Source organism: Anomaloglossus baeobatrachus, chromosome 11 (assembly GCF_048569485.1).
Source record: "Anomaloglossus baeobatrachus isolate aAnoBae1 chromosome 11, aAnoBae1.hap1, whole genome shotgun sequence".
Classification (NCBI taxonomy): Eukaryota; Metazoa; Chordata; class Amphibia; order Anura; family Aromobatidae; genus Anomaloglossus; species Anomaloglossus baeobatrachus.
In genome coordinates, this window is record NC_134363.1 from 52,986,671 (window position 1) to 53,011,117 (window position 24,447).

Genomic DNA, 24,447 nt, shown 5'->3' on the forward strand with positions numbered 1-24,447 from the left:
AATGCTTGGTGAAAGTGTGCAGACTGGACCAGGTAGCTGCCTGGCACACCTGTTGAGCCGAAGCCTGGTGACGTAATGCCCAGGACGCACCCACGGCTCTGGTTGAGTGGGCTTTTAGCCCTGAAGGAACCGGAAGCCCCGCAGAACGGTAGGCCTCTAGAATTGGTTCTTTGATCCATCGAGCCAGGGTGGCTTTAGAAGCCTGCAACCCCTTGCGCGGACCAGCGACAAGGACGAAAAGTGCATCGGCACGGCGTATGGGCGCCGTGCGGGAAATGTAGATTCTGAGTGCTCTCACCAGATCTAGCAAACGTAAGTCCTTTTCATACCGGTGAACCGGATGAGGGCAAAAAGAAGGCAAGGAAATATCCTGATTAAGATGAAAAGAGGATACGACCTTAGGAAGAAACTCCGGAATGGGGCGCAGCACAACCTTGTCCTGGTGGAACACCAGGAAGGGAGCCTTGGATGACAGAGCTGCCAGCTCAGACACTCGCCGAAGCGATGTGATCGCAACAAGAAACGCCACTTTCTGCGACAGCCGAGAAAAGGAAACTTCCTTCAGAGGCTCGAAGGGCGGCTTCTGGAGAGCAACTAGTACCCTGTTCAGATCCCATGGATCTAACGGTCGCTTGTACGGGGGCACAATATGACAGACCCCCTGCAGGAACGTGCGCACCTTAGGAAGACGTGCTAGACGCTTCTGAAAAAATACGGATAGTGCCGAAACTTGCCCTTTAAGGGAGCTGAGCGACAAGCCCTTTTCTAACCCCGATTGCAGGAAGGAAAGAAACTTGGGTAATGCAAATGGCCAGGGAGACACTCCCTGGGCCGAGCACCAGGATAAGAAAATCTTCCACGTTCTGTGGTAGATCTTAGCAGAATTCGACTTTCTAGCTTGTCTCATTGTGGCAACCACTCCTTGAGATAATCCTGCAGATGCTAGGATCCAGGACTCAATGGCCACACAGTCAGGTTCAGGGCCGCAGAATTCTGATGGAAAAACGGCCCTTGGGACAGTAAGTCTGGTCGGTCTGGCAGTGACCACGGTCGACCGATCGTGAGATGCCACAGATCCGGATACCACGACCTCCTCGGCCAGTTTGGAGCGACGAGTATGATGCGGCTGCACTCGGATCTGATCTTGCGTAGCACTCTGGGCAAGAGCGCCAGAGGCGGAAACACGTAAGGGAGCTGAAACTGCGACCAATCTTGAACCAAGGCGTCTGCCGCCAGAGCTCTTTGATCGCGCGACCTCGCCATGAATGCCGGGACCTTGTTGTTGTGCCGGGATGCCATTAGGTCGACGTCCGGCACTCCCCAGCGGCGACAGATTTCCTGAAACACGTCCGGGTGAAGGGACCATTCCCCTGCGTCCATGCCCTGGCGACTGAGGAAGTCTGCTTCCCAGTTTTCTACGCCTGGGATGTGAACCGCGGATATGGTGGATGCTCTGTCCTCCACCCACATTAGAATGCGCCGGACTTCTTGGAAGGCTTGCCGACTGCGCGTCCCTCCTTGGTGGTTGATGTATGCCACCGCTGTGGAGTTGTCCGATTGGATTCGGATCTGCTTTCCTTCCAGCCACTGCTGGAAGGCTAGTAGGGCAAGATACACTGCTCTGATTTCCAGAACATTGATCTGAAGGGTGGACTCCTGCGGAGTCCACGTCCCCTGAGCCCTGTGGTGGAGAAACACTGCTCCCCACCCCGACAGACTCGCATCTGTCGTAACTACTGCCCAGGATGGGGGCAGGAAGGATCTTCCCTGAGATAATGAGGTGGGAAGGAGCCACCATTGTAGAGAGTCCTTGGCCGTCTGGGAAAGCGAGACTTTCCTGTCCAGGGACGTTGACTTCCCGTCCCATTGGCGGAGAATGTCCCATTGAAGTGGGCGCAGATGAAACTGCGCAAAGGGAACTGCTTCCATGGCTGCCACCATCTTCCCTAGGAAATGCATGAGACGCCGCAAGGGATGCAACTGGCCCTGCAGGAGAGATTGCACCCCTGTCTGTAGTGACCGCTGCTTGTTCAGCGGCAGCTTCACTATCGCTGCTAGAGTATGAAACTCCATGCCAAGATACGTTAGTGACTGAGTCGGTGATAGGATCGACTTTGGAAAGTTGATGATCCATCCGAAAGACTGTAGAGTCTCCAGCGTAGCATTCAGGCTGTGCTGACATGCCTCCTGAGAGGGAGCTTTGACCAATAAGTCGTCTAGGTAAGGGATCACCGAGTGTCCCTGAGAGTGCAAGACTGCTACCACCGCCGCCATGACCTTGGTGAAGACCCGTGGGGCTGTCGCCAGACCAAATGGAAGAGCTACGAACTGAAAATGGTCGTCTCCTATCACAAAACGTAGAAAACGTTGATGTTCTGTAGCAATTGGCACGTGGAGATAAGCATCTTTGATGTCTATTGAGGCAAGGAAGTCTCCTCTGGACATTGAGGCAATGACAGAGCGGAGGGTTTCCATCCGGAACCTCCTGGCGTGCACATGTTTGTTGAGCCGTTTTAGGTCCAGAACAGGACGGAACGAGCCGTCCTTTTTTGGAACCACAAAGAGATTGGAGTAAAACCCTTGCCCTTGTTCCTGAGGAGGGACTGGGATCACCACTCCTTCCACTTTTAGGGAATCCACCGCCTGCAGCAGAGCATCTGCTCGGTCTGGATGTGGGGAGGTTCTGAAGAACCGAGCTGGAGGACGAGAATTGAACTCGATTCTGTACCCGCGAGACAAAATGTCCGTCAGCCACCGGTCTTTGACCTGTGACATCCAAATGCCGGAAAAGCGGGAGAGCCTGCCCCCGACCGGCGATGCGGAGGGGGGGGGCTGGAAGTCATGAGGTAGCCGCTTTGGAAGCGGTACCTCCATTTGCTTTCTTGGGGCGTGTGTGAGTCCGCCACGAATCTGAGTTTCTTTGCGTCCTCTGAGTCCCTTTGGACGAGGTAAATGGTGTCTTGCCCGAACCTCGAAAGGACTGAAACCTCTGCTGCCACTTTTTCTGCTGAGGTTTGGATGTTCTGGGTTGTGGTAAAGAGGAGTCTTTACCCTTGGACTGCTTAATGATGTCAGCCAATGGCTCGCCAAACAGTCTCTCTCTAGACAAAGGCAAACTGGTTAAACATTTTTTGGAACCAGCATCTGCTTTCCAGTCCTTTAACCACAAGGCTCTGCGCAAAACTACCGAATTGGCGGACGCCATTGAGGTGCGACTGGTAGATTCTAGGACCGCATTGATAGCGTAAGACGCAAACGCCGACATCTGCGTGGTAAGGTGCGCCACTTGCGGCACTGCTGGATGCATGATAGCATCCACTTTTGCTAAGCCAGCTGAAATAGCCTGGAGTGCCCATACGGCTGCGAATGCCGGAGCAAACGACGCGCCGATAGCTTCATAGACAGATTTTAACCAAAGGTCCATCTGTCTGTCATTGGCATCTTTAAGTGAAGCGCCATCCTCCACTGCAACTATGGATCTAGCTGCAAGTTTGGAAATCGGGGGGTCTACCTTTGGACACTGTGTCCAGCGCTTGACCACCTCAGGGGGGAAAGGGAAACGCGTATCTTTAGATCGTTTAGAGAAACGCCTTTCTGGGTGAGCGTCGTGCTTCTGGATTGATTCTCTGAAGTCAGAGTGATCTAACAAAGCACTCAATTTACGCTTGGGATAAAGGAAACGAAACTTCTCCTGCTCCGCAGCCGCCTCTTCTGCTGAAGGGGCTGGGGGAGAAATATCCAACAGCCTATTGATGGCTGAGATAAGGTCGTTTACCATGGCATCCCCATCCGGGGTATCCAGGTTGAGAGGGGTTCCAGGAGTGGATTCCTGATCACTCTCATCAGACACATCACAGGGAGACTGATTGCGCTGAGACCCTGAGCAGTGTGAAGACGTCGAGGGTCTTTCCCAGCGAGCTCGCTTAGGGTGGCTGGGGCCATCATCTGAGTCATAATCCTCGGCCTGTGAAGCCGGGGACCCCTCTGTGGGCTGGATACATTCCAAGTAAGGGGGACCTGAGGACAGAGGCCTCGCCGTGCCCAGAGACTGAGCCCCATGCATAGATTGCAAGGTTTCAAGGATTTTTGCCATAGACACAGACATATTATCTGCAAAAACTGCAAAGTCTGTCCCTGTCACCGGGGCAGAACTTACAAGCGTCTCAGCCTGGGTCGCTACCTCTCCTGACTCCGGCTGGCGAAGCAGCACCGGGTCGGAGCATTGCACACAATGGGGGTCATCGGAGCCTGCTGGTAGATTAGCCCCACATGCAGCACACGCAGTATACACAGCCCTTTTTGCCTTGGCCGCCTTGCGTTTTGAGGATGACATGTTGCTGCTTCCACAGAGCGATCTGGGATATGCAGCCAGAAGCGACCTCACAGTGCAAGAAATACAATATCTATATATCTGTACACAGTACACCGATACACCGTGAGGCACTAGAGGGACCAGCACAGAAAAATCGCTTACCGCCCGCTTAAAAAAGCGGGTGTGTGGTCGCCAGATAGCCCCTAGTCCAGGTCTCCCAGAGCCTTGCGTCCTTCCTCCAGCCAGGCATGCATGTAATGGCTGCCGGCGTCTCGAGAGAGGAAGGGGGGCGGGCCCTGGGCGTTCCTGGCCAAGAGCGGGAAGCCTGCTTCCCTCTGTGCCAAGTGAGAGGGCTGGAGCATGTAAATCAGGCTCCAGCCCTCGTCGCTGCTAGCGAACAGCGTCTCTCCCCTACCCTGAATGACAGGGTGGGGGCGGGAACGAATCGGAGCTGCCGGCGTCCTAGGCCCAAAAAGCCGGGGACTAAATTTATAACCGCCGCCGCCGTAAAAGCGCGGACGGCGGATCCCCGGCGCACCACAAGTCACAGCAGCGCCGCCCGGTCCAGAGGGGGTCGGCGCTGCGTTCCCATACACAAAAAAGTCCCCCAGTAATCTGTAGGGACACCAACTCCACGTTGCGGTCCCCGGCGCACTACAACACCCAGCCAGCCCGGAGTGTGTCTGTGCCTGCCGGGGACACAGAGTACCTGTATGATGCAGGGCCCTGTCCCTGATGGTACTCCTGCTCGGCATCCACCAGGTTCTAATGGGTCTGTGGATGGAGCCCGGCGTCAGAGCTGAGAGGCCGGCAGGATCCCACTTCCACAGAGCCCTACAAGGGGATGTGGAAGGAAAACAGCATGTCAGGCTCCAGCCCTGTACCAGCAATAGGTACCTCAACCTTACAACACCATCCAGGGGTGAGAAGGGAGCATGCTGGGAACACTATATGTGTCCTCTTTTCTTCCATCCGAAACAGTCAGCAGCTACTGCTGACTAAAATCTGTGGAGCTATGCATGGAATGTCTGACCTCCTTCGCACACAAAGCTAAAACTGGAGAACCCGTGATACCACGGGGGGGGTATAGCCAGAGGGGGAGGGGCCTTGCACTTTTAATGTAGTGCTTTGTGTGGCCTCCAGAGGGCAGTAGCTATACCCCAATCGTCTGGGTCTCCCAATAGAGCGCTGAAGAAATAATTTTAAAAATTTCATAAATATGTATATTCATGCACCAAAACATTGGTGTCACCACATCTGTAAGAACCCTTCAGTTTACAAAAAAAAAAAAAAAAGCAAAACCTCATACAGCTGGGGTTAGCATTTTAGTGGTAAAAATAGTTTACCATTAAATAGTATAAAATTGTGACACCTGTGGGGTTAATATGCTCACTGCATCCCTGGATGAATTAATTGAGGGGGTCTGATTTGTAAAACGGGGTCACGTTGCTGTTCTGGCATCTCAGGAGCTCTACTAATGTGACATGACACCCCCAAACCATTCCAACTACATCTAAACTCAAATATGGCACTCTTCCCTACTAGTTTCCAAAGTGGGGGTCACTTGTGGGGGAGATCCACTATTTAGGCACAATGGGGTCTAATTTTTCCTTCCACATTGCTTTAGTTTGTGATGCACCTGAAGGATTAATAAACTTGAGTGTGATAATTAAGTAATTTGAAGGGTGTAATTTTATTGTTTATACGTGTCACTTTTGGGTATGTCACCTAGGCTGGGTCAGGAAGACGACAACAAGTTCGATAGCTGTAATTTTGTCTCAATGCTCAAGTGGTCCACCTTTAATGACAGGCACCATGGTTTATTTCACACATTTTTTTAGTTTCAGCAGATAATACAAATAAAGTGCAGTAACCACGTGCCAACACATCGAATCGTGGGACGCCTTCCATGGCCATTAATTCCAATCCAAGTCCCTGGGGAAGAAATAGACCAAGTTAATATTGGATGGCAGGAAGGACACTGCTGGTAGCGAGCTCATCTGTCTCAGTGTATAGGAGCATTCTCACAGCAAATCAAACAATGTAGGTAAAATACAAAGCATCATGGACAGGCTGTATACAGGTTATGGAAGTTGTGAAATTCAACTTACCCAAAAAAGCAAACTGGCCGATAAAGACGACTCCAAAATCAGAAGAGACCCTGGAAGGAAGAACAGACGTCAGTGACCAGTCAGGAAGCTTAGAGGGGATGTCCATAGGATGCTGCCATAGACAAGTGTCATCATACACAGGTACAGGATAGACCTGGCATAGTTCAGCTGCTACAGATTCATGGCAGGGATTTTATTTTTTTTTAACCAGTTACTGACTAAACATACTAGTACATCCTGCGACACCTCCCTGACTAATGTGGGCTTTTTGTGTAAGCCCACATCTTTCCCTGCACATGGCCACCAACAGCTTGCGGATGGATAAGCGCTTCATCAGCCACGGTTAACAGTACATAACACATGCCGGAGGGGAGCACATCACTACCTGCTCCCATGAGTGGCCCCTTGATGTGACGGCAGGACACCGATGTGACAGCTGGGGGAGGAAGGGATGGGGCAGTGTGTGACCCAATAACGGTGTGATTAACTTCCTGTGAACACCACATTTCTGCCATACACAGCAGTGCCGATGCACCGTTTTGTACAGCACAAGCTATCAGAGAATTGCAATTCCAAGCCCCTTAAAAGGGAACCAAACATCAGCATTTTCCTATATAAAGGTGCTACATACCATCAGGGGGCAGCTCGGGTGTTTAGGCTGTGAAATTTAACTTTATAAAGTTTGAAAAGTCATGCACTTTGACGTGTGCACCTCTGCTAATGTCCGGGCGGGTTATGCACATGTATACCCGCCCCCCCCATCCCCGTTCCTCCCTCTGGCCGTATGTAAATTTCTAATCATCGTCGTGCATACCACGCCCCGGACATTAGGAGAGAGGTGCACGCGTCAATCAAAAAGTGCACGACTTTTCAAACTTTATAAAGTTGGATTTCACAGCCTAAACATCAGAGCTGCCCACTAATTGTATGTACACACTGTGCAAGATAGTGCCAGTACTGCACCTTATATAGGAAAATGCTGATGTTTGGTTCCTTTAAGGGGACTAGTCAGTACAAAACGGTAGGAAAATCTGTCTACATAGGAGCTATCCGCATTCTGTGCTGCATACTGTCATATACAAGTGTTAGGGCTGTGTTCACATGCAGTGTTTCTTCCAGCAGAAAAGCTGCAGTTTAAGTACCAGCAATATGCTATGAGACTTCAGGAATCTCATGCACATGCTTGTTTTCCCTCCTGATTGAGCACTGCAGGGTTTTTCCCCCCACCTATAGAAAGCAATGAGTGCAAAAACTATAGGAGTTTACTGTGGACAAATCACATGGATTAATGCAGTGGTTTGTTTTTTTTATTAACTGAAGAGCAGGTTTTAGCTGCAAACATGCTGCGTGTGAACATAGCCTTAAGGTGAACTCAGTAGTCAGATCCGTAAGAAGTTGTGTCATCACAATTCAGGTTCGGGATAGACTCATCATGGTTCGAATAAAGCCAAACTGATCTATATGATCTATATCCAGCCCTTCATGCCTGCAGTTTTACCATGTAGTGAATGATTTAATATGATATTATAAAAATCATAAATCATAATATATTAATATATATAAAAAAAATATATATTATATGAACATTAAAATGTAATATAATTTAATATGTTATCATATTAACATTAAATTATGGTCTATTAAAATATATTAAATTTATATTTTAATGTTAATATAATTTTATAAAATATGTTAATATATTACATTATATTAAATTATATTAACATAGTATATTTTAATTATATTAACGTAATATATTACATTATTAAATTATTATATATTAAAATATACATATAAAAATGTGGAATTGCACTTGTTTGCAATCTTACTACATTTTGACAAGAAATGTTAATCTACAGAAATGCAGGGTGTTTAACCCCCGGACGATCAGACATTGATGACCTACCCTAAAGATATGCCATCAATGTTCTAGTGGACAACCCCTTTGAATACCAAGACAATAAGGATTTTAATTTTGCCCTGAAAAGTCTAAATTCACAAGAGCAGACATGTATGAGATTAAAGAGTCTGCCCTAAAGTGTAACATACCTGGTAAAATTGCAGCTCATCATCCTCCAAGTTTCAGATTTTGCCTTTTTCCTACCCACTCAGGACCCTAAAAAGCCAAAATCAGAAGTCAATAACTGTACAACTAATTTCCCAGATATCTGATAAGGCCACTACATTTGCATCAGTAAAGCCATTTGGCATTATCGTCAGAGCCTGTTCACCAGTGAGGCTTGGAAGACCATCGTGAGTAAGACATCATTTGCGCTGCACAGTTCTGCCTCTCCAATAATAGATATTCCAGCGTTGCTTACCTCCACATTTAGAGGAGAGAGTGTGTCCGGTGACCCCACCACTTATGCTGATTGGGCACATGCCCTGGCATATATGAGATGTGATGTCACTAACCACCTCTTAATTGAGACGTGAGCAGAGCCAGAATATCCATTTTAACACCCAGCACAGAATTACCTTTGAATATTTTAGTGGTCATCCTCTTCCAAGGGGAATGTAGAATTGGTGGCGGAAGGTTGGACTAGACTTCACCTATGGGAATAAAAGTGAGATTAGTTTCCAGAAATTAACAGTAGCAAACATCCCATCAAAAACCAAGCAGAAGGGTTCGCTCAGTCAATCCGTCTACACAGGAGCCGCCTGAATGTCTGTGCTGCATACCAGTGTAGGGCAGTGTTCACATGCAGTATTTTTTCCTTCAGAAAAGCTGCAGTTTAAGGCATCAGCAAAATACTACGATATCAGAAATCTCATGCACATGCTTGTTTCCCCTCTTCCCGAATTTGAGCACTGCAAGGTTTAGAAAAACCTTGCAGTGCTCAAATTTTCAAGGACTGACATGGTACGATTTTGAAAATTTGAGCACTGCAAGGTTCTTGAAGTCAGCACCATGTCAGTCCTTTCAGTGTTTTTTTCATCCATAGAAGTCAATGAGTGCAAAAACCTTTATCAAAACATGTACTGTAGACAAATTACTTAGAATACAGTGTTTTTTTAAACTGCGAAGAGCAGGTTTTAGCTGCAAAAGTGCTGCGTGTGAACAAAGCCCTAAGGTGAACTCAGTAGTCAGATCCGTAAGAAGTTGTGTCATCACAATTCAGGTTCGGGATAGACTCATCATGGTTCCAATAAAGCTAAACTGACCGATCAGATAAGATTCCCCATTAGTGATGGCACCCACTGCATTCTATATGCCCGCTCCTTCATACCTGCAGTTTTCCAGGTCAGTGAGGATCTGTCTCAGGCTTTGGTCATCTTGTTGCACAACCTACAAAATAAGAGCCATTGTCACAACCGGGATGTAAAGGCCATGGTTTTTTTCAGGGTCACCCAGTGCATCAGTAAAGCCATAAGGCCGCGTCGTCAGAGCCTCGTCTGAGACTTGGAAGACCATCGTGAGAATGAGCATCATCTGCGTTCATTACTGTAACTGGTTCACTGCTGGATTCTTACCTCTCATCTCACCCATCTTGCACAGCCATGGTTTCAACTAAAAAAAAAATAAAAAAAAAAAAAAAAAAAAAAAAAAAATATAAAGATTAGTTGTCTACAGCCATAAAAACAAAGCTCTCGTCAGTTCTTTGCTGCATAACAATATAGAACACAATGGCATGCATTTTTTGCAAAAAATGAGAAAAAAAAAAAGGAAATCCTTGGAATTGGGTTTCCTGTAAATATTTTCATTCTATAGCAATTGTTGCTGGCTCTATGCTAATTCTTAATGCTCCTTGAATCCTTTAGTCATAACTTATTGGCCAACAGAAAAAAAAAAAAAAAAAAAAAAAAAAAAACTCTTCAGGCAGGTTGCAGAATGAGTCAACTGAGAATCCATCAGAGAGTTTATACTCCTTCTTTCTGAGCTAGTTTACAACATTAAGGTTGAGCTGAACTTTGTGCTCCTGAGCAGCTGAGAGCCCACGTTAACCACCATTAGGATAAGCTCACTGGCAGATTCTCAGTTACCTCCTTCTGCAGCCAAAAACAGACTGAAGAATAAATGCAACATTAAGTGATTGTCTATATGCTTTGAGTGTTCCATCGCTATAATGCACCCTCTGATATTCACAACGGCTGGCTGTTTGGTCGGGTTACGTTGGAGACTATCCTGCTTGGTTGCCTGTATAGAAGGCCGGTCGCCATCCATTATACCAGCTTCGTACAACTTGACCACCTGCAAGCCGCTGTCTCCAGAAAGGAAGCAACATATTGGAGGATCGGAGGGCGCAGTGTATTTCATGTACCCCTTTAAGAAGTTGTGTCCACTGAACTCAGCAGTCAGATCCGTAATGAAGGGTCTCATCAGACAGGTCAGGTTCGGGATAGACTCATCATAGTTCAGGCTGGACATACAACATGATGAGTTGACAACACCGCCCCACCGAGCCCCACGCACACGCCGCCCCACCGAGCCCCACGCACACGCCGCCCCACCGAGCCCCACGCACACGCCGCCCCACGCAGGATCAGATTACATAAATAGCTTTGAAAAGTATTTGTGCAAGTTTTCCCACGTCTTCAAAATGGGCATAGAAGGGACATTAATTAAATGGAATCTTTCACCAGGTTTTTGCCATCTAATCTGAGAGCAGCATAACATAGGGGCAGAGATCCTGATTCCAGCAGTGTGTCACTTACTGGGCTGCTTAGTGTAGTTTTGATAATCTCCTGCTGATTAAACATGTTTTTATCGTTACAGGACTACTTTGCTGCTGCAGGTAGTCCAGCAAAGCCATGAGCTCTGTATAACTAGCAAAGAAAAAAGATGATTTTATCAAAACTACAGCAAACCGCTCAGTAAGTGACATCGCTGGAATCAGGGTCTCTGTTGCTACATTAGGCTGCTCACAGATTGGAGAGCAAAAACCTGGTGACGGATTCCCTTTAAATCTGTGCAGGAGCGCTGCAGGACTCCATACAATATGGAAACTGTTGAGGCGACACCTGCGCCCCCCACTGGATAATGACAGGACGCTTCCTCATACCTGGTCGTGATCCCACTCCTTGACGGCATCTTCTCAGCTCACCTTGTGACAAAACCTGCAAAACAAAGCAGTGTTACTACAGGGATCGTGCACTCAGCACACATCCGGGGCCGGGCCCAGCATCAGTAAAGCCAGTAGGCAGTGTCGTCAGAGCCTCGACTGAGACTTGGAAGACCATCGTGAGAATGAGCATCATCTGCATGAGTAACAGTTACCAAGCAGTGCCGAAATCCTCACCTCACACTCCACAGCGATGCCTCATGTCGTGCAGCCATTGAGGGGCCTAAAAAAGAAAAACGAAGTCAGTACATATTCAGGATAAAATCATGTCCAAAATTCAATTCATGCCGTCATCTTAAACAGGTTTTTGCTATATAATCAGCCACATGATGTAGGGGCAGAGAGCCTGATTCCAATCATTTGTCCATTGCCATTTATTGTAGTTTTGATAGTTTGCTGCTGATAAAAGTGATCACTCGAGGACTTGTGCCATGTATCCTCATGGTGTTTGGCAGCTTTCTGCCTATGCACAGTACACAAAGCTGCCAATCAATAGTGTGGAAAGGTTTATACTCCACATTCAGATCTGCATCAGATAAGACTGATCAAAACTGCAGCAAGAAGGGCAGTAAGTGATCCATCACTAGAGTCAGGGTCTCTGCCCCTATATTGCATAGCAAAAATCTGTTGACGGATTCCCTTTAAGCAAACAGGCACACAACTAAGCAGGAGCTGTGTCCAGCACACGTGTAAGGGGGCAGCACAGCAGAGTGTCAGGACACCAGGGAAAATGGTCAAGTAGCAGAGAGGGTCAACCAGGCGGAACCACCATGAACTCAGCAGTCAGATCCGTAATGAAGGGTCTCATCAGAGAGGTCAGGTTCGGGATAGACTCATCATAGTTCAGGTAAAAAAGTGATATATGCTGTGCTTGGCATCCAGCTGAAACGGACATGGAGGGAAACAAGAAGAATCCCCTTCTGCATTAGAGGGGGCTTATTTTGCTTTAGAGCAGCACATGGGCTCTGGTCACAATGCTGATCCCAGCTGTCGTTTCCAGCTGGATGCCAAGCGCCATATTGTATATGGAGACATACTGCACAGCTCTGCCAACAGGGCATCATGGAGCACCTATGGGGGGGGGATCCAATAGCTACAAAGGGCCTACCAAACTACAGTTTGTGCTTTCAGCTTATGTGCCTTAGAATTCAGATCCAGCTTTTGACCCCTCAAAAAAAGGGGCATTAGTCCTATTCTGCCGCTGCAAGCAGGTAAAGCCCTTACACCTTTCTTTCCCTGTCATCAACCTCAGAGATCTGAGAGGAGGGTATAACATGGGACATACTGCACCCATTGGGAAACTAAGGCTACGTTCACACATCAGTTTTTTTTTTTATCATTCACAACCCAGAAAAAAACGGATATAACAGATCTGGCGCCGGAACCGTTTTATCCCCATTGATTTGTATTAGCGCCGGATTGTACCTGATGGCCTTGCGTTGCATCCGGCTTTTGACGGATCCGGTGTAATTACTCAATGCAGTGGCCGGATGGAACGTCATTGAACTTTTTTTTTTTCCAGAGACGAAACAAACAAACTTATCACGCCAATGCGATTTACAATGGAAGCCTATGGACGCCGGATTCGGCAAAAAACGGATGTGGCCGCCGGATCAGTTTTTTTTTTTTTTAAAACTGAGCATGCTGCAATTTATTGAAAAATAAAAAAGGATGCGCCAGATCAGTTTTGACGGATCAGGTATACCGGATCCATATAAAAAAAAAAAAAAAAAAAAAAAAGGATCAGGCGCGTCTGTTTTTGCATATTCTGCGCCGGATCCGTTGCATCAGGCACACGCCGGATGCCAAAAACTGATGTGTGAAAGTAGCCTTAGGCTGCTTTCACACACAAGTTTTTTGCCATCAGGCACAATCCGGCCAAAACATGAAACAACGCATCCGGCGTCTGCTGCTGCCGGATCCGTTTTTCCCCCATAGACTTTCATTAGCGCCGGATTGTGCCGATGGCCTTGCGTTTCATCCGTTTTTTTTTACTTGTCCGGCGGCCGGATGAAATGTTGAAGTAAACGTTTGTGTCCGGCAAAAAAAAACCCGCTCGGCGCCGTACGGTATCTTTTAGAATGGAAGCCTATGGACGCCGGATCCAGAAAAAACGGATACGGTTTTTTAAACTGAGCATGCTCAGAATCACACCAATCTGTCAAAAAACTGATGGAACTGATTTGTTTTTTTTGCCAGATCTGTCGCATCAGTTTTTTTGCCGGATTGTGCCTGATGCCAAAAAAAAAACTGATGTGTGAAAGCAGCCTAAGGCGGCTTTCACATCCAGTTTTTGCAGTGCAGCTCAAAAACCTATGCAACGGATGCGGCGAAAAAAACCCGGATCTGTTGCATAAGTTTTTCCATGTGGCCCGTCCATTTTTTGACGGATGCGGCTTGATACTGAGCATGCGCAGGACGCCTCATCCGGCGTCCATAGGCTTGCATTGTAAATGACGATGCATCCGGATCCAGCGCGATGCGGTTTTTTCGCCGCAGAAAAAAACGTGCCAGGCAACGTTCCATCCGGCCACCGCATCGGCTAAATATGCCGCACCTGCCAAAAACCGGACGCAACACAAGGCCATGCGGCACAATACGGTGCTAATGCAAGTCTTCACGGAAAAAACGCAACCGGCAGCAAAAAAAACCCGGTTGCGTTTTTTTCTGCAAAGAGCCGGATTGTGCCGCTCAGCAAAAACCGATGTGTGAAAGAAAGCAGCCTAAGCCTACCTGAATTCATAAAAGTGGGGTCGCCCCATTTTATCCATAGGGGCCATAACTGCAGGTCCAGCATTTTATAGAGGACATGGCCTAGTCATGTCTAGGGGGGGGGATCACAACTAAACAGATGAGCAGAGCAGGGTGTGCAACCACCTCCCTATGAGGGGGTGGGGGTGATCAGGCCACACACCCATCAGACTGGATGGCACCTGAAATGTACAAGATAGGTATTTAATGGAGGCCAATCAACAGGGTCTTGACTCTACTCGAGGGAGAGGCTGATGGGGCAGTTGGATTTCAACATGCCCCATCATTTATGGTAGATATCAGATACAGAGCTTCATCCCCTTGTACCGGTGGCCAAACTAAGCTCAACTTACATGGAAAATGCAACAAACTAAACGGAATCAGTCAGCAGATTTCACAATTCTAACTATATGCATTAAATAGATTGTGGACCTGATGAGGCTGGTGTACTTACTCTGAAAATACCAATGATAGCTGTGCATGCAACAGAAACATTTAAAATGCTTAGGCTAAGTTCACACTTCCGTTGTTTTGCTTCAGTCACAATCCGTCGCCTAGAGGAATTACGGTATCCTGCAAAATATTTTGCAGGAATCCTGTTTTTCCCCATAGACTTCTATTAGTGACTGATTGCGACTGATGATGCTGCGTTGCATCCGCTGAGTCACGGTCAGTCGTTTTTTTTAACTGACCGTGGGGCGGGAGCAACGCAGCCTGTAACGTTCTTTGAGCAGCGCGATCCGTAGGATTTTGCTGCGCATGCTCTCTCTGGCTCCCTGCACCCGTAACCAGGATACACATCGGGTAACCAAGCAATGTACTTTGGTTAGTTACCCGATATTTACAGTGGTTACAGGTGCAGGGAGCCAGCGCTAAGCGGTGTACGCTGGTAACCAAGATAAATATCGGGTAACCAAGCAAAAAGTGCTTTGCTTTTAGTTACCCGATATTTACCCTGGATACAGTGTGCAAGGAGGCCGACACTTCCCTGCTCGGCTCCACGCCCTCAGCAAGTACACGCATGTAGACACACTCACTCACCTGTCCCCAGCCATGCAGACCGCAGCACTGACGTCCTCAGCTCCGCCCCCGAACACAACGGAGTCAGACAATGAAATTCTTTTCTTTGTCATCTGTTGTCATCCATTGTATAACGCATCAGTCACATGCATCAAGCAACACATGTGACTGATGCAAAACAACGGAAATGTGAACTTAGCCTTATTAGTGCAATAAGCAAGAAGATATTTTGTAAATTGGTTCCCAGAAGTACACCAGCCCCAATCAGGCTAAAATAAAAATATTAGCCTGATTAGGGCTGGTGTACTTACTTTAGAAAGCCAATTTACAAAAAAAAAAAAAAAATAAAAAAAAATAGAGAATATAATTAATTATATTATATTAATTATTATATTATATTAATTGCTATATATATATATATATATATATATATATATATATATATATATATATATATATATATATATATATATATATATAGCAAAGCATAGTAGATTGACTCTAAAGTAAGTACACCAGCCTCAGTTAGGCCAATACAAACAAAAAAATTATATACTTGAGACTGGTGTACTTACTTTTGGAAACCCATTTACAATAGTAATATATATATATATATATATATATTATATATATATATATATCTGACCAAGAAAGGTACAGAAAGCCGAATTACTGCACCCCCGCTCCATGAATAGAAAATTCCCTGCAAACTAGGTCATTACTGCTTATAACCCGCCATGCACTCGTTTTTCTTATATGCAGATATTAATCAGAACAGTCTCAGCTCTGCTACAACACCGACAGGCCACACTTACACTAAAACCCGCAGCCACAACGCCCAGTGTAACCAGGAGCCCACACTCCGCTCACCTTCCACCATAGCACGCTGCAAAGAAAGAGGAATTCTCTCGCTACGGGGTCGCCTAAAAACTCTCACAGGGCGGAAATGAGGTCATCACCCTGGCACTGGGCGTGTCTTCCACACGTTATAGCTATAGGGATGAAGCGCACACGGGAGCGGCCATGTTTGGACTTTGTGGGCGGTACTTCGGAAGTGACGTCAACAAAACGCTAGAGGGAAAGATAGATGTAATTCATGTCGACAGTGCGGCCATTTTTGTGGAGCTTATGTATCTAGATGTGTTTTTTTTATGTTATAGTTTTTCAAGATGAACTATTTATATATATATATATAGATAGATAGATAGATAGATAGATAGTCTAATTTCCTGCGCTATCTTAAAGACAAGAATTTTTATTTTTTGGGGTATTTATATTAATATTGTGACATAATATAAATATTGATTTTTTAGTTAAAGTAACTGAGTCTTCAGAGACTCCAAAATAATATTCAACCCCTTAAGGATCTGGAGATTTTCCATTTTTGCACTTTCCTTCTTTCCCTTTCCTTATTCCAAGAGCCATAACTTTTTTACAGCTTTCATTTTACCATAAAACTGACCTGGTCAATACAATTGTGTAGAGGCAGATGAAGGCTGACTGACTGCAGGGAAAGATATAGGCTCAGCGTGCGAGCCCGCATCAAAGACACGGAGACGACTCATAGCGTACATAACACCTCATGGGTCGTAATGCAGTGTCCTCTCTTGTGGATGATTTATTTTAAATTATATGCATGTATTTTGGGCTAAAAATATTTGTTTTTGCTGTTGGTTTTCATAAAAAATTGCATTCTATAGCGTCTGGGTTTTGCTGTATTGTTGGCAGAAAAATGAGTTAACTGAGAATCCATCAGTGAGCTGGATCTGAATTTCTTATATCTGTCCTTTTCTGAGCTTCTTTCAACTGATTTGTGACCGTTATTGCTTTTCCTGCTTGGATTAATACATTCCTGTCCTGCAGAAGTTACATCGATATTGCAGCCCACAGTCTAAGGTGGCAGCCCGCAGGCTATAGTGGCAGCCCACAGGGCATGGTAGGAGCCCACAGGCTACTGTTGCAGCACACAGGCTATGCTGGCAGACAGGCTATGGTAAGAGCCCACAGACTATGTTGGCAGCCCATGAGCTACAGTAGCAGCCCACAGGCTACAGTGGCAGCTCACAGGCTACAGTGGCGGAACACAAGCTATGGTGGCAGGACACAGTCTATGGTGGCAGCTCACAGGCTACAGTGGCGGAACACAATCTATGGTGGCAGGACACAGGCTATGGTGGCAGCCCACAGTCTATGGTGGCAGCTCACAGGCTACAGTGGCGGAACACAATCTATGGTGGCAGGACACAGGCTATGGTGGCAGGACACAGGCTATGGTGGCAGCTCACAGGCTACAGTGGCGGAACACAATCTATGGTGGCAGGACACAGTCTATGGTGGCAGCTCACAGGCTACAGTGGCGGAACACAATCTATGGTGGCAGGACACAGGCTATGGTGGCAGCTCACAGGCTATGGTGGCAGGACACAGGCTATGGTGGCAGGACACAGGTTATGGTGGCAGGACACAGGCTATGGTGGCAGGACACAGGCTATGGTGGCAGGACACAGGTTATGGTGGCAGGACACAGGCTATGGTGGCAGGACACAGGTTATGGTGGCAGGACACAGGCTATGGTGGCAGGACACAGGCTATGGTGGCAGGACACAGGCTATGGTGGCAGGACACAGGTTATGGTGGCAGGACACAGGCTATGGTGGCAGGACACAGGCTATGGTGGCAGGACACAGGTTATGGTGGCAGGACACAGGTTATGGTGGCAGGACACAGGCTATGGTGGCAGGACACAGGCTATGGTGGCAGGACACAGGCTATGGTGGCAGGACACAGGCTATGGTGGCAGGACACAGGTTATGGTGGCAGGACACAGGTTATGGTGGCAGGACACAGGCTATGGTGGCAGCTTAGAATGTAAAATGAATGGTTTCCATAATCTTAATCTCAGCAGTCATTTATACAGAGGTCAATGTTAATAATATTAATGTATTTGCTTTTGCAGCTTCTGTTTGGCACTGAGTGCACTGAGTATAATCAATGTATTTTTTTCTCTTATTATCCTACACATTCTCCATAAGTTTTCATAACTTTTGTATACTACGGTTGCGCCACTATCCACCTACGTCACATCGTGACATGTCTAACATCCCAGGTTACCGTTTCATGGAAAATTGATCTTCTTACTGAGCCATGACCTGATTTTTGTTAGATTGTGTGCTGCTATGATATACATTGTCCATCTAAGAGGTTTCAGAAAACCCCTGTCACCCATCTGCAGTTTGTCTTAATCAAACAATCAGTGCTTTACTCACCCTTGCCAGGTCCAGCACTGAGTCTTTGCTGCTGCTCCTGATGTCTCTTATTGTCTGCAGCAATGACTTTACGTTGGCAACACTGCAGCCAATTGATGACCTCAGTGGCTCTTAGTTGTTTGTGCAGAGCTACTGAGCTCAGTGATTGGCTGCAGCACTGCCGCCGTGACATCAGCGCTGCAGCCAAACAATGAGCTCAGTGGTTTGTGCTGATCGAGCAGAGCCGCTGAGCTGAGTGATTTGCTGCAGCACTGATGTTGGACATCAACGCTGTAGCCAGTCGATTAACCCAATGGTTCTTAGTGGTTTGTGCTGATTGAGCAGAGCCGCTGAGCTGAGTGATTGCCTGCAGTGCTGCCGACATGACATCAGCGCTGCAGCCAATCGATGAACTAAGTAGCTCTTAGTGGTTTGTACTGATCAAGTAGAGCCACTGAGCTGAGTGATTGGCTGCAGCACTGCCAACGTGACATCAGCGCTGCAGCCAATCGATGAGCTCAGTGGCTCTTAGTGATTTGTGCTGATCGAGCAGGGCATGTCATAGGTGCGTCGTGGGTGACAGACAGTCATGTGGTTTCTGGCAGTAGAAGGTCACAGTGTCTGGCTGTGCAGAATGCTCACTGACTTTCCATTGTTCCTGCTGTCAGTATTCATTGGTATAGGTAGCTTTCCTGCTGTATTAATTTCTCTCCCTTTTGGACCCAGCAGGAGCTCGCCCTCCTCCCAGCTGCTGATCATCAGCATTATCTTGGTGCTTAAATACTCCCTTATTCCCAAGACTAGTGCTGGTGATATTATTCAGTTCATTCTAGCTCTGGTTGCAAGCAGGTGGCTTGCTCTCATCTGTAGTATCATTGCTGAAGCTTTGCTGAACTCCTGCGTGTCATCAGTACATATGTAGTTCATGCTTTTTCCCTGTGTGTCCTTCTTCTGTCTTCTATAGTGTTTAGTGGGGTTGACAAAGAGCTCATCCCATCCGTTCCCTATTTAGGGTCCAGCATTAGGGATACCTAGGGTCAGGTATCTGGCTCGGAGCATAGGTGCAGAACCTATCTAGGGTGGTGAGGGACCCCAGGGACCAGCAGTAGGTTTGGTCAGGGGTCACCATTTTCCGCTTCCCTAGACACAGGGTTTCCCTCCCCTTCCTTTTCGACGCTCGCTTGGAACTTCCCCATACCTAGCGTGACAGAGCCACTGAGCTGAGTGATTGGCTGCAGCACTGCCTATGTGACATCCGCACTGCAGCCAATCTAATAGCTCAGTGGCTCTTAGTGGTTTGTGCTGATTGCGCAGAGCCTCTGATCTGAGAAGTTTGTATGTTCTCCCCGTGTTTGCGTGGGTTTCCTCTGGGTCCTCCGGTTTCCTCCCACAGTACAAAAACATACTTACAGGGAATGTAGATTGTGAGCCCCAATGGGGACAGTGCTGCCAATGTATGCAAAGTGCTGTGGAATTAACAGCGCTATATACTGTATTATTATTATTATTATTATCTCAGTGATTGGCTGCAGCGCTACCGACATAACATATCTTCTCAGCATCACTTATGACTGTAGTATGGCATAGGAAAAAAGAAAAAAAAAACATAAAACCCTGGTGGAATTGCTTATTGTCTGGATTTTATTTTTTGAAAATAATAAAAACTATTGGAAAAAAAAAAAAATATTCAAAATTAATCTAAATTAAGAACCAAAATTTGGAACTGTTATCTCAGCCGAAAAATAAAAAAAAATGATATCTGCAGCAATGCAGAGAGACAAAATAATGAAAATATTGAAGAAGAGATATTAGCGCAAGCAATGATTTTGTATTTATTAACAAAGTGGTGTAAATATTGAAAGAGCTTTGCTACTTTTGTAACAGAATATAAAAGCTTTGGTAACCTGCAAAAAAAACCCCAAAAACAATGCCTATTGTCACCTGCGGTGGCGCTGTCGGGAAATTCAGGGGGACAAGATGGAACCAGCCAATGTTTTCTGGACCCTTGGTAGAATTGTAAGGAGGAGTGTTTCCTATTATTGCTCCTATGTGGATAGGACAAATTTCGATGGAAAATTCCTTTGATGAGTAACTTTAATATAGTCCCGGATGGAACGGGCGCCTCCCGGGTATCACATTATACAACCGCCCATATGAGTCATTAATTAGCTTTGTATTAATTCATCTCAATGCTATACTTTGTATAAATTATGTCAAGGAATTCTAATTCATCAGGTGCCAAAAATAAATGACTGACACCTGACCTCAGGACATTCCTCCCGACCTCTTCCCATGGGGCAACCCTTGGTTTCGCTCCTGAAGGCACTAGCTGTGCTATCATATGATTTACAAATGAACTATATTATCCCTGGTAATATACATATTAAAATGTCAAGTGATCTTGGGGGGGGGGGATAGGAGTGTAATGTTAATATCCCTGGTGGTTTAAAATTTATATGGATTAATAACAGTTGAAACCACAAGTTTCCATACACTATCTAAAAAGACACATCTGCAGGTTTTTCCCTCCGATCTCTATATAGACAAATCTGTTTTTTTCCCTCCGATCTCTATAAAGACACATCTGCAGATGTGTCTTTATAGAGATCGGAGGGAAAAACCTGCAGATTTGTCTATATAGAGATCGGAGGGAAAAACCTGCAGATGTGTCTTTATAGAGAGAGGAGGGAAAACCTGCAGATGTGTCTTTATAGAGAGCGGAGGAAAAATCCTGCAGATGTGTCTATATAGAGAACGGAGGGAAAAACCGGCAGATGTTTCTATATAGAGAGCGGAGGGAAAAACCGGCAGATGTTTCTATATAGAGAGCGGAGAGAAAAACCTGCAGATGTGTCTTTATAGAGAGCAGAGGGAAAACCCTGCAGATGTGTCTATATAGAGATCGGAGGGAAAAAACAGCAGACGTGTCTATATAGAGAGGAGAGAGAAAAACCTGCAGATGTGTCTATATAGAGAGAGGAGGGAAAACCTGCAGATGTGTCTTTATAGAGAGCGGAGGGAAAAACCTGCAGATTTGTCTATATAGAGATCGGAGGGAAAAACCTGCAGATGTGTCTATATAGAGATCGGAGGGAAAAACCTGCAGATGTGTCTTTAGGCTATGTGCGCACGTGTGCGCTCTGCACCGCACCGAAAAGGTGCGCTTCAGAGCGCAGCTGAAAAGCTCCGTTCTGAAGCGCATGGTGCCGGCGAGAACGTGCGCTCTGCCTGCAGCTCCTGCCATAGACAGAGCAGGGGCTGCCGGCAAAGTCACTTCTTAGAACGCAGCGGTTCGGGCAGCAGCCGAAGCGCTGCGTTCTAATATGCCACGTGCGCACGGTCCCTGCACAATCTCCATAGATTGTGCAGGGGACGCAGGACGCATGCAGTTACGCTGCGCTACAAAGCGCAGCGTAACTGCATAAATTACGCACACGTGCGCACATAGCCTTATAGAGAGAGGAGGGAAAACCTGCAGATGTGTCTTTATAGAGAGCGGAGGAAAAATCCTGCAGATGTGTCTATATAGAGAGCGGAGGGAAAAACCGGCAGATGTTTCTATATAGAGAGTGGAGGGAAAAACCGGCAGATGTTTCTATATAGAGAGTGGAGGGAAAAACCGGCAGATGTTTCTATATAGAGAGCGGAGAGAAAAACCTGCAGATGTGTCTTTATAGAGAGCAGAGGGAAAACCCTGCAGGTTTTTCTCACTATCTGACATGAAATCTGAATAAACCTTTCCCGTTTTAGGTCAATTAGGAACCAAAATTATTTATATAGAGAGACAGAGAATGTTTTAAGGCATTTTTAATTACTTTCTGCAACGTCAAAAGTTTCCATACACTAAGAGCACTATGAGTAATCCCAGTGAATCAGTTTGTGGAGTTTAGTGTGTGGCGATCATTGTGTTAATGCACAAAAAGGTGTGAATACACTGTGTGCAGAATTATTAGGCAAATGAGTATTTTGATCACATGATGCTTTTTATACATGTCGTCCTACTCCAAGCTGTATAGTGAGAGTCAACTACCAATGAAGTAAATCAGGTGATGTGCATCTCTGTAATGAGGAGGGGTGCGGTGTAATGACATTAACACCCTATATAAGGGGTGCTTAATTATTAGGCAACTTCCTTTCCTTTGGCAAAATGGGTCAGAAGAGAGATTTGACGGGCTCTGAAAAGTCCAAAATTGTGAGATGTCTTGCAGAGGGATGCAGCAGTCTTGAAATTGCCAAACTTTTGAAGCGTGATCACCGAACAATAAAGCGTTTCATGGCAAATAGCCAACAAGGTCGCAAGAAGCGTGTTGGGCAAAAAAAGGAGCAAAATAATTGCCCATGAATTGAGGAAAATCAAGCGTGAGGCTGCCAAGATGCCATTTGCCACCAGTTTGGCCATATTTCAGAGCTGCAACGTTACTGGAGTATCAAAAAGCACAAGGTGTGCCATACTCCGGGACATGGCCAAGGTAAGGAAGGATGAAAAACCACCACCTCTGAACAAGAAACATGAGATAAAACATCAAGACCGGGCCAAGAAATATCTTAAGACTGATTTTTCAAAGGTTTTATGGAGTGATGAAATGAGAGTGACTCTTGATGGGCCAGATGGATGGGCCAGAGGTTGATCAGTAAAGGGCAGAGAGCTCCACTCCGTCTCAGACGCCAGAAGGTGGAGGTGGGGACCGGTATGGGCTGCTATCATTAAAAAAGATGAACTTGTGGGACCTTTTCGGGTTGAGGATGGAGTGAAGCGCAACTCCCAGACCTACTGCCAGTTTCTGGAAGACAACTTCTTCAAGCAGTGGTACAGGAAGAAGTCGGTATCGTTCAAGAAAAACATGATTTTCATGCAGGACAATGCTCCATCACATGCATCCAATTATTCCCCAGCGTGGCTGTCCAGTAAAGGTCTAAAAGATGAAAAAATAATGACCTGGCCCCCTTGTTCACCTGATCTGAACCCCATAGAGAACCTGTGGTCCCTCATAAAATGTAAGATCTACAGGGAGGGAAAACAGTGCACCTCTGGGAACAGTGTCTGGAGGCTGTGGTGGCTGCTGCACACAATGTTGATCGTAAACAGATCAAGCAACTGACAGAATCTATGGATGGTCGGCTGCTGAGTGTCATCATAAAGAAAGGTGGCTATATTGGTCACTCATTTTTTGGGGGTTTTGTTTTTGCATGTCAGAAATGTTTATTTCTAAATTTTGTGCAGTTATATTGGTTTACCGGGTGAAAATAAACAAGTGATATGGGAATATATTTGGTTTTTATTAAGTTGCCTAATAATTCTGCACAGTAAGGCGGGCTTTACACGTTGCGACCTCACTAGCAATTGCTAGTGATGTCCAGTGCGATAGCACCCGCCCCGTCGTACATGCGATATGTGGTGATTGCTGCTGTAGGGAACATTATCGCTACGGCAGCTTCACAGGCACATACCTGGTCGGCGACGTCGCTGTGACTGCCGAACAATCCCTCCTTCAAGGGGGCAGTGCGTTCGGCGTCACAGCGATGTCACCGCAACGTCACTAAACGACCAGCCAATAGAAGCGGAGGGGCGGAGATGAGCGGGACATAACATCCCGCCCACCTTCTCCCTTCCGAATTGCCGGTGGACGCAGGTAAGGAGATGTTCGTCGTTCCTGGGGTGTCACACAGCGATGTGTGGTGCTGCAGGAACGACAAACAACATCGTACCTGCGGCAGTAACGATATTAAGGAAATGAACGACGTGACACAAATCAGCGATGTTTGTCACTTCTGCGCTCGTTCATCGTCGCTCCTAGCCTTTACACATTGCGATGTCGCTACCGGCGCCGGATGTGCGTCACTAACGACGTGACCCCGACGATATATCGGTAGCGATGTCGCAACGTGTAAAGCCCCCCTAATAGTTACCTGCACAAACAGATATCCTCCTAAGATAGCCAAATCTA

The 24,447-nt window shown here is 46.5% G+C and overlaps 1 long non-coding RNA gene and 8 other non-coding genes across 11 annotated transcripts; all 9 read right to left on the minus strand.

Annotated features, from left to right (window-relative positions):
• Nucleotides 1-6,083: 6,083 nt before the first annotated feature.
• LOC142255973 (uncharacterized) lies at nt 6,084-16,172 on the minus strand. Of its 3 annotated transcripts, none has more exons than XR_012727463.1 (9): nt 16,128-16,172; nt 11,664-11,709; nt 11,427-11,481; nt 9,898-9,934; nt 9,654-9,712; nt 8,902-8,976; nt 8,473-8,539; nt 6,424-6,473; nt 6,084-6,247 (listed from the first exon to the last, which is right to left on the minus strand). It is a non-coding gene; the product is annotated as an uncharacterized LOC142255973 (long non-coding RNA). The 3 variants fall into 3 exon arrangements; XR_012727461.1 differs by having other exon boundaries at nt 16,073-16,146; XR_012727462.1 differs by lacking the exon at nt 16,128-16,172 and adding an exon at nt 12,912-12,986.
• Nucleotides 6,312-6,385, minus strand: LOC142257323 (small nucleolar RNA SNORD34). The gene has a single exon (XR_012727613.1). It is a non-coding gene; the product is annotated as a small nucleolar RNA SNORD34 (small nucleolar RNA).
• LOC142257330 (small nucleolar RNA SNORD50) lies at nt 7,793-7,862 on the minus strand. Its single transcript, XR_012727619.1, has one exon. It is a non-coding gene; the product is annotated as a small nucleolar RNA SNORD50 (small nucleolar RNA).
• On the minus strand, nt 8,606-8,697 carry LOC142257325 (small nucleolar RNA SNORD35). Its single transcript, XR_012727615.1, has one exon. It is a non-coding gene; the product is annotated as a small nucleolar RNA SNORD35 (small nucleolar RNA).
• Nucleotides 9,501-9,570, minus strand: LOC142257331 (small nucleolar RNA SNORD50). Its single transcript, XR_012727620.1, has one exon. It is a non-coding gene; the product is annotated as a small nucleolar RNA SNORD50 (small nucleolar RNA).
• On the minus strand, nt 9,774-9,861 carry LOC142257326 (small nucleolar RNA SNORD35). The gene has a single exon (XR_012727616.1). It is a non-coding gene; the product is annotated as a small nucleolar RNA SNORD35 (small nucleolar RNA).
• On the minus strand, nt 10,710-10,781 carry LOC142257328 (small nucleolar RNA SNORD50). Its single transcript, XR_012727618.1, has one exon. It is a non-coding gene; the product is annotated as a small nucleolar RNA SNORD50 (small nucleolar RNA).
• On the minus strand, nt 11,540-11,627 carry LOC142257324 (small nucleolar RNA SNORD35). The gene has a single exon (XR_012727614.1). It is a non-coding gene; the product is annotated as a small nucleolar RNA SNORD35 (small nucleolar RNA).
• LOC142257327 (small nucleolar RNA SNORD50) lies at nt 12,260-12,331 on the minus strand. The gene has a single exon (XR_012727617.1). It is a non-coding gene; the product is annotated as a small nucleolar RNA SNORD50 (small nucleolar RNA).
• Nucleotides 16,173-24,447: the final 8,275 nt, after the last annotated feature.